The sequence below is a fragment of the Carassius gibelio genome, chromosome B19 (genome assembly GCF_023724105.1).
Source record: "Carassius gibelio isolate Cgi1373 ecotype wild population from Czech Republic chromosome B19, carGib1.2-hapl.c, whole genome shotgun sequence".
Lineage (NCBI taxonomy): Eukaryota > Metazoa > Chordata > Actinopteri > Cypriniformes > Cyprinidae > Carassius > Carassius gibelio.
In genome coordinates this window covers 37,280,159-37,289,444 of record NC_068414.1, presented here as the reverse complement: position 1 = coordinate 37,289,444, position 9,286 = coordinate 37,280,159, and positions in this window count along the sequence as shown.

Genomic DNA, 9,286 nt, shown 5'->3' with positions numbered 1-9,286 from the left:
ACGGCTGCAGATTCTGTCAAGTCGTGACACACACAGACTGTGTGCATGAATGCCAGCAGAGGACCCCTCCAGCTCACTTTGTGTTAGGAAGAGAGGCAGGAGCGGCAGGATAATTAGCAGTGCCCTTTTAATTTTTGAACATGTAAAGCAACCTGGCATCTAAAGGCTACAAATACAAAGTTACCTAACCATGATGAAAAATGATACAGACTATCAACCCAGCGCAAAGGCATAAAGTCTTTTCATGCTGTCAGGATGGTGTCTATTTAAGAAACACAATACGGTAGTCTTTTTGAAAATCTTCGCATAAAATCCTTGAGGCATGTTTTTAATAAATGTACATGATCAGAAACAGGTGTTGTGTTGTTGCTTTATCTCAGGATATGAGCTCGAAATGAAGATTATTTACATTTCAATTCATCATGCCTTTGTCATTGAAAAGCCCTTCCTTTTGTAATAGACTGGCACACAAAGGTGCTTTTCATATAATTTGTGCTTTTCTTTATTTCTTTGCCAAAAGCTTAAATAACAACAGGGGGGAGGGGAAGACTAAAGTGAATTGAACATCAATTGAGAGCAATGTTATGCATTCCACGTTCCAATCAATTTTGTTGGCGCACTAACCGACGTTCACTTCTGGGAAATCTACAGCACCCGGACGGAAGCAGCATTCTGAGCAGGAAGTGCCTTCGGTGTGACCTTGAGAGACATGGACTTTAGTTTCCCTCAGCATGTACACACTGTTAGACGGATTTAATTGAATGCATAATCACATGGATAACTTACACTCTGATGCCATCATTCACTTGATACATGTAAAAGTGAAATTGTATGCATATTTATATTACCATTCAAATCACCATTTTCACCAGCCATTACTCCACTCTTCAGTGTCACATGATCCTTCAGAAATCATTCTAATTTGCTGATTTGGTGCTTAACATTTATTATTATTATCAGTATTGAAAACATTTATGCTGCTTGATATTTTATAGAACCTCTCTCTATCTCTATCTCTCTCTCTCTCTCTTCAATGAATACAGAGTTCAAATCATTCTTTTACAAAGTAAGTCTTCACAATGGATTGTTTACTTGCTGAAAAATTATTAAATATAAAATATAATATAAAATATAATGACCCCAAACATTTTTAACAACAGTTTCTCCTGTTATTATTATTATTAGATGCATATACACTGAATTTCTTTCCATTTTAATTCTTAAAATGTGTATTTTGATTTTAAATCTCAGCTGCTGCTTAAATTCCATTCAAATTCAGGTAATCAATTGATTTCAAGAGTAAATGCATGTATATTATTATTATTATAGGCATTCTCGAGTAACACTACACAAGCTATTTTATATCTTGTAATGTAACCAAATATTCCTATAAGTTTTAGCTAAAAAAAAACACATTCTCTACACGCTTGCTGTCCTTCAAAAGCCTTTAGTAGCTTAAAACAAAACTCAGGGTCTCTTCAAAGAAAAAAAATGTGAAGGGCTATATAACCCATTATAGTTGGCCTTCTCTTAAAGTGCTTTTAGAAAGTGAGGAGAGTTTGGGGCTGAGAGTTCAGTGACATTCAGTGGTCGGGATGGGCAGTGTTAGGGCATTTATCAGCGGCTCGACAGACCTCAGGCAGCTCAGAGAGCAGCCGGCCTAAAGTGGAGGTGGCAGACAACCAGAGGCTGTCAGCTTTGCCAAGTGAGAGATAAGAAGCTCGGACAGCAGTGCCTGGCAGGAGCGGCAGCATTCTAGAGCGTCACAGTCCTTCAGAATGGGTCTTCCAGAGCAATTCCTGCCAAGTCCCCATCACGCTTAGTCACTGTAGTCAGGTGGGATCCTTGCTAATCCGGCTAGTGATCCCACTCGTTCTGTACCTCGGACCCCCCTTGAGGGCTTAGTGGTCCGAGGCCTGTTTGCAGGTGCATTTGTAGAGGAGCCGAGACAATTAGTGTGAAGCTAGCGGATCTCTGAGAAGGCTTTGTACTGAACAAACCTTCCCTGTGTGCTTTATTTTATCCCTCTTTCAAAAGAACCAGTACTTTTCTACGCAGATTTTACTTTCAGAAAAAAGGTACAAATATACAATTTAGGTTCTAATGTGTATATGCTTTTGTGCCTTTTTTCTGAGAGTGTACATAACAGAAAAATTGGACTCTGGAGCACAAAACCAGTCGTAAGCCGCATGGATATATTTGTAGCAATAGCCAACAATACATCAACAAATGATCAATCTTTTATGTAGGGGTGCGCCGATCACGATCGGCTGATCATTATGCGCATCTCGTCAGTAAAGCCGGTTTTCTAATCAGCTGTAAATTCCTTCAGGTGCGTGATTTCACATAGAACAGCTGTTACTACACAGAGCCATTGTTAACTGAGAAGATGCGCAAATCCATGTTCATTTTCAGCATTTATTTACGCATCTTCTCAGTTAACAACGGCGCACCCCTACTTTTATGCCAAAAATCATTAGGAAATTAATTAAAGATCATGTTACATGAAGATATTTAGTAAATTTTCTTCTGTAAATATATCAAAACTTTAGAAATTAAAACTTTTATTCAGCACGCACGTGATTCAGATGATGTATAAATCTCAATCTAAAAGAAATTGACCCTTATGACTGGTTTTGTGGTCAAGGGTCACAAACAGTTTCTCATATAAACATAACTATATAATGAAGATAGTATTATACAATTATCAGTTTCCAGTACACTTTGATATTATTCTTATATATAAGTATTTACATTATTTAATTACTTTTATTAATGTTGTTGTTAGTATTTTTGTTAATAACAAATGTTTGGTGATATTAAGAGCAAATGTTCTTTAATATTTAGTTCCTTTTCAGTCGGTCACCGACGTGGCGTCTCCATTCCCTCCTTCAGGGAACGAGGGTTACCATACGTAACAGAGACGTTACCGTTTGTTTTTTTAGTAATTACACTTAAAATGAACTACATTTATTAATGTATTAAATGTTACAAGATGGTTTCTGTATACTGCCTGTAAAATAAAAAAAGTTTATCACCATTAAATATTTATAATAAAAAAATAGTAGATTCATTATTATTAATTATATTGTTTAGTGTATTTTTTTTTACATTTATTTATCCATTTATTTTGCATTTATATATTATTACAAGATTCAGTAATGGCTAATGCTAACTAAACTATTTAATTTTTAATCATTCCATGGACCAGCTTACATGTTAGTCTAACTTTAATTTATTACACAGGCAAGCACAAATTATTTTCTAATATCAGTCAAAATCCTCTCTACTTCTTCATCTCATGTAATGTACATGTATGCAGGCTGTTTTGCCTGCATAGAGAGTAACTTTATTTTCATATGTGCTGCATAGCCATAAGCAGAAATCTGTAAAATTCTAAAATCAGCACATTGACTCTCTCGTGTGGCACAATGGCTCAGGCTGTGGTATGAATTTCATTCGGAGCTGTGCGGTAGAGCCAAAATGGCTTCCAGTCACAAAAGGCCCTTAAAAGCAGGAACAGTCAACTGATCATACATCACAGTGACTCTGTTTTACGTGCTTTAGTTTGTGTCCAATACAAAGTGAAGTGAAGATCTGTGTTTAAATTGTCTTCTTTGTCTAACGTCTCTCGCTCAAGGACAGAGAACATCTTTTCATTGTAGATCTTGTTCCCCAGGGAACTTTAAATACAGGATGTTTTAATACTTCCTCAGTCGATGACTGTTAGGATGAGGGAAGCCATTAGCGTGGAGAGTATGAGGATGTCTTGAAGGAGTAGAGTTGGAAGGAAAGCGTTCGGCTTAAAGTCGCCATGAACTTGCATTTTAATCATACTCCCAGATGGTGGTTTGTAAGGTGGAGACGTGTGATAAATTCCTCATGACCATATTGGGCAGCTGCTCTGCCAACCTGCTACATATCAACTGAGCATGTAAATGAGGAGGAAAAAGCCAATTACATGGAAATTTGTCAAAATATGCAGCATCATGTGTTGTTTTGTGTGTATTGGCTTAACTCTGTGTTTTTGGAGGTATCCATCTGTTTTATTTGCGTGACTGTTTGTGTTTGTGCACTGTCAAAAAGCAATTACATTTTATTCAGCATGCAGAGCTTTTTGAGTCACATGCTGAAAATGTGAATTATTTTGAATCTACATTATAGAAAAAAAATTGCATATTAGACCAACAAAATTCCCCTAGATGTTATTCCAACTAGGCAGTGTTTCCAGAACAAAGAGCTTCATATTGAACAATTTGTCAAAGCTTTTTTCAGTTCCCAATATGCGTTGCATTGTAAATAAATGATGTCCATACTTTTATATGAATATTTTTCCGCCATTTGCTGTCATTGTTATTTATCGTGAATTTTAGTTATCTGTTGAGTAGTTATGTTAAAAGTCCATCTTTTAATTTATTTTAAATTTTTAGATTGTCATCATTATTGAGAACTATATATGTGTGTGTGTGTGTGTGTGTGTGTGTGTGTGCTACCCTGGATCCCTGGTGTCAGTTTTTGGAAATTGAGATGTATACATCATCTGAACGTTGAATAAATAAGCTTCCCAGTGATGTATGGTTTTGTTAGGGTCTGAAAATATTTGGCCGAGATACAACTATTTGAAAATCTGAAAATCTGAGAGTGCAAAAAAATCTAAATACTGAGAAAATCACTTTTAAAGCTGTCCAAATGAATTCTTAGCAATGCATATTACTAATAAAAAAATGAGTTCTGATATATTCAAGGTAGAAAATGTACAAAATATCTTCATGGAAAATGATATTTTCTGATATATATATATATATATATATGAAGAGTTCAGATGCAAAAACCTCTAAATGCCATCTGAAATTTTCATCTAAAATTAGGATTTTTATCAAGCTCCTATGCTTAGGTTGAGTCATTTTACTTTAATGGCAATGTGCAGGTCCTTTTCCAGGCTATTAAAGTGAAATAACTGAACATAAATATAGGAGCCTGAAAAAAATCCTAATTTTAGATGAAAATTTCATATGGCATTTAGAGGTTTTTGCATCTGAACTCTTCATATATATATAGTTATCTGTTGTGTAGTTACCTGTATTTTAAATTGAAAATTGAAAGTGAATACACACATAATAATAAAAAAAAAGCTGTTCTTTTGAACTTTCTATTGATCAAATATCCCATGATAAGCAGCACAGCTGTTTTTAACTTTGATTATAATTAGTAATGTTTCATTAGCACCTAACCATCATATGAATGATTTTAGAAGAATCATGTGACACAGAGGACTGGAGTAATGACTGCGACTGCTATATATATATATATATATATATATATATATATATATATATATATATATATATATATATAAAATATATTTATATATATATATATATATATATATATATATATATATATATATATATATATATATATATATATATATATAAATATATTTATATATAAAATATAAAATATAAAAAATAAGTTCTATAAATAAAGCACAAGGCAGGAAAAAATCTCACAAACCCCAAACTTTTGAATAGTAGTATGTTTTTACACTGTTTTTAATTTGTGATTGAATGCGTGTGTGTGTGTCTGTGTGCGTTCGTGCGTGTGTGTGTGTTGCAGTCAGAGCTTTGTGAGCCGGTGGCCTGAATTCTTCAGTGATGAATTAAACATTCTGAGAGTCCCAGTAAAGACAGCAATTAAACATGGCTCCACGCACCTTGTTTTCTTTTGTGTTGTGGAGGCTGTATCTCTCTGCTGTTCTCCAGCAGTGTAATGGCTCATGTTTTGGCTGGGCTCTTTGCATCTGTAATAATGTCCAGTGCTCTGGCTAAAGCCTTTCTATTGTGGACACTGGGCACGCTTCCTAGAAAGGGGCGTTGTATGGGAATGCATTACCATTTTGTTGAGTTTTATCCTATTAAAAAATCCACTTTCATTTGAAGATGACTATTTGCAGCATTTCAAAGCTTTCCACTTTTTATGTTATTACAACAAACACACACACAAAAGTAATAAAGGTTTGCTTTATATTGTGTACACAGTGAGCGGAAACACTTGAAATGTTTGGTACAACTGGATAAAAAGCACTCTGAAAGGGAAAAAAAATGCAAAGATAAGGGTCCTTGTAGCTATTTGTTACATTATTTACATATTTATTGCATTAGTTGATCCATATTAGCTACACAAATCTGTAAATAAAATAAAGCCCACCCCTTAACCCCCATTGCCCCCTATATTGTTTGTACTGATGATTTTTTCTTGCATTACAGTCGATTAGTCTCGAGACATTAGCATGTTATTTTGTGCTGATTGTGTTGATAGTATTCAGGATAATTAACATACTGAGTAATGTCTGTTGTGAGTTAATTTATGGTTGAATTAGATTAACTGAATTTGATGCAAATGTTTCTTCAGCCTGTAGTGTAATTATGTCATGATAATGAGACTTTCCTAAGCAACAGGCTCATTAAAATGTTTCTAAAATATAACTATAAACATAACTATAATAATGATACTCATAGGTATTAATAAATTACCGTGGAAACAGCTATGTAAGTATTAGAAGAAATGATCGAACAAGTCTTGAACGTGATAAAATATACATATATTATGTAAGTATGTTTTTTCATAATTAGGAATACCAATGGAATACGTTAGCTTTTAACATAGAAAACAGTGAGATATATATAAAAAGCATTTGCAAGACTTTTGGCTGGTACATTGGAAGAAGCACCTCCCATTGCAATCTGCCTGCTCTGAGTGTGGCGCCTGACAGCTCGAGATGAACAAAACGTTACAAATGAGCGGATGCTGCCACCAGCGCCCTCATCTCTTAAATCTGTAGCGTGCCGAGGCAAGGTGACGAACAAAAGAGAAACCTCTCTCAGTCATCTATCCAACAACAGGCTCTTCTGAATGAAGAGGCAGCGCTCTATTGTTATTGATTGTTAGGGAATGTGTCCTAGATCTCAATGTGAAACTATGATTCAGGGGCCGACAATAAAGGGACCAGGGCACCAGGCGTTTCAATTATGTACCTACGCTGTGGAAAGATAATTTAGAAATGCCCACCTGTGGCCTTGCCACAAAACACAAACCCTTAATACAGAAAAATGGGCTTTGTGTCATGTATAAGTGTTGACATTTGCTGCGGAAAATAGAAATGATCATAATTTAAACAGAAAATTACTGAAAAAAAAGGCTACGCTTAATTTATTAATTTAGTTTCTTTATATGGTGAAAAACTGCAATAGATCTAATAGGAGATTCCATGTAATTTAAAAATACTATTAAATCATACATTTTTGGAATTCATCTTATAATTTATGGTGAAAAATCATAAATAGGCATTACCACAATACACTCTTCTCAAATGTGACAGCTGACATTCATTCCTTTTTCCATTTTAATTCAAAGAAGTCTTTTTTAATCCGCTATGAACATTAGGGTTTATGTTACAACTAATATTGTTAAGTTAATGTAAAATGAATACATCAGCTTGTGGATAACACACACTGGGTAAACTGGGTAGGAAAAGGTGCACAAGCAACAGGGATGACCGCAAGCTTGAAAATGCTCTCAAGCAAAGCCGATTCAAACACTTGGGAGAGATTCATAAGGAGTGGACTGAAGCTGGAGTCAGTGCATCATGAGTCACCACGCTCAGACGTTTCCAGGAGAAGGGCTACCACTTCTGAAACATAACGTCAGAAGCATCTTACCTGGGCAAAGGAGAAAAAGAACTGGACTGTTGCTCAGTAGTCCAAAGTCTTCTTTTCAGATAAAAGTACATTTTGCATTTCATTTGGAAATCAAAGTCTGAAGTCTGGAGGAAGATTATAGAAGCACAGAAAACAAGCTACTTGAAGTCCAGTGTGAAGTTTCCAAAGTCAGTGATGATTTGGGGTGCCATGACGTCTGCTGGTTACTGTGTTTGATTGGCTAGCCAACATGCCTGACTTAAACCCCATATAGAATCTATAGGATATTTTCAAGAGAGCAATACAAACGAGCTGAAAACTCAGTAGTGCCTCAGCGGTGCCACAGGCTGATCGCTTTCATGCCACACACACACATTTGTGCTAAAGTATTGCCTGCATAAATGAACATACATTAAAGATCTTGAACTTTTCTGTTTTGCAGATCCTTTTTTTTTTTGGATTGATCTAAGGAAATATTCTAATATTTTGAGATACTGGATTTTTGACTTTCATGAGCTGTATGCTCTAATCCTCAAAATTATTATTATTTTGTTTTTTATGTTTTAATTTACATGTAATGAATCTAGAATATATGAAAGTTTTACTTTTTGAAATGTTACAAAATAAAACCTTTTCACGAAATTCAAATTTTTTAGACGCATCCCTATATATTGATTTAAATTACTTTTTTAAAGTATATTTCATTAACAAATGTCACTTTATTTAATTTTCAGTAAAATGTCATCACTTCACGATTATACTTAAATTCCATCATAAAAGATTGTTAAAAAAAAATTGTATTGATAGTTTTTTAATAATTTTAAGTACAATGGCCACTTTAAAGATTTTAATGCTGTTGCTGAAGGGGTACTTGAGCCGTATTGATGGGGTTGCGAGGGTCGAAATGATTAAAAGTTTAAACACTGGTTACTCTTTTACAGTTTCATAATTCTTTCCCCTGATTACTGCATCATTTTCCTTTCTCTGCACAAAAGACGCAACACACTTGCCCTCCTACAGTACGTTCTGAGTGACAGGTCTGGAGACTGTGATCAACAGAGTGTAGAGAATTGATCTGTTCCTACAAGATCCTGTAAACCTGTTTACAATCCACTCAGCGCCCTACACATCAAGACTCGGGTTGAAGCCTGTACAACAGCAAAAACAAACAGCCACACCAGAGGATGGAACAGTCCAAGTGATTAAAGTTGAATGTGTTGTGATAGTGATGGGCTTTTTAGGATTCAGAACAGGTTCGCGGTGGAAAGGATGAGGGAATGAGCAGGTGGGCCGCCACACAGAACACAGCTGCTGCATAGCGACAGAGAACAGAGTGAAAACACTAGAGTGCCACACTACTGACGTGTCTACAGACACGCTTAAGACTCCATCCGGTTGTCTCTTCCTAAAATATTCATTAGGGCTGTTCATTAGGGGTGAAATGAGGTTGGCAAATCGCATTTTGATGTGTCTAGACAGGATGTCAAAAGCAGCATGACGATGGCTTATGCACTGTGGATTTTCTAGGCCCTCCAATCTTGGTTACATTTGAGTTAGTACACTTTTATTTCAGGATAGGATATTGCTTA